At 20.0% G+C, this 575-nt stretch overlaps 1 protein-coding gene across 1 annotated transcript in view; it reads right to left on the bottom strand.

Moving 5' to 3' along the window:
- The window catches only part of EMH_0034930 (pyruvate kinase, putative), a gene marked incomplete at both ends in the record, with an annotated part of 6,012 nt that overhangs the window by 2,589 nt on the left and 2,848 nt on the right, over positions 1 to 575 (bottom strand). The window lies entirely within an intron of this gene.

The raw sequence follows: 575 nt of genomic DNA, 5'->3' as shown, positions 1-575 counted from the left end.
ATATATATATATATATATATATATATATATATATATATATATATATATATATATCTATATATATATATATCTATATATCTATATATATATATCTGTGGCTAGCTGTAGCAAACGGTAGTAGCTAGCTGTGGCTAGCTGTAGCTAGCTGTAGCTAGCTCTTATAAATATATTGATATGTCTCACAGTCTCGTGAGCAGTAAAAAATAAATAAATAAATAAAAAGAAGAAATATAATTTTTTGTTCTCTGCTTGTTTATATATTTTTTTATTTTTTATTTTTTTTATTTATTTATAAGTAAAGCAAAAGAAAAGAAAATAAATAAAAAGAGAAAAGAAAGAATAAAGAATAAAAAAAAGAAAAAATAAATAAATAATTTTTTTTTTATTTATTTCTGGAGACAAGTAATAAAGAGACAAAAAGAAAGAAAAAATAAATAAAATAAAATAAAATAAAATAAAATAAAATAAAATAAAATAATAAAAACAACAACCCCACCACCACCACCACCATATAATTTATATTTTATTATACCTCCCTATACACCTGAATCACATCATTCTCTTCACTATCAATG

Source organism: Eimeria mitis, genomic scaffold (genome assembly GCF_000499745.2).
Source record: "Eimeria mitis Houghton genomic scaffold, Emh_scaff1337, whole genome shotgun sequence".
In the NCBI taxonomy this organism is placed as follows: Eukaryota; Apicomplexa; class Conoidasida; order Eucoccidiorida; family Eimeriidae; genus Eimeria; species Eimeria mitis.
Note: the sequence above shows the minus strand (reverse complement) of the source record. Positions and strands in the feature narration are given on the sequence as shown.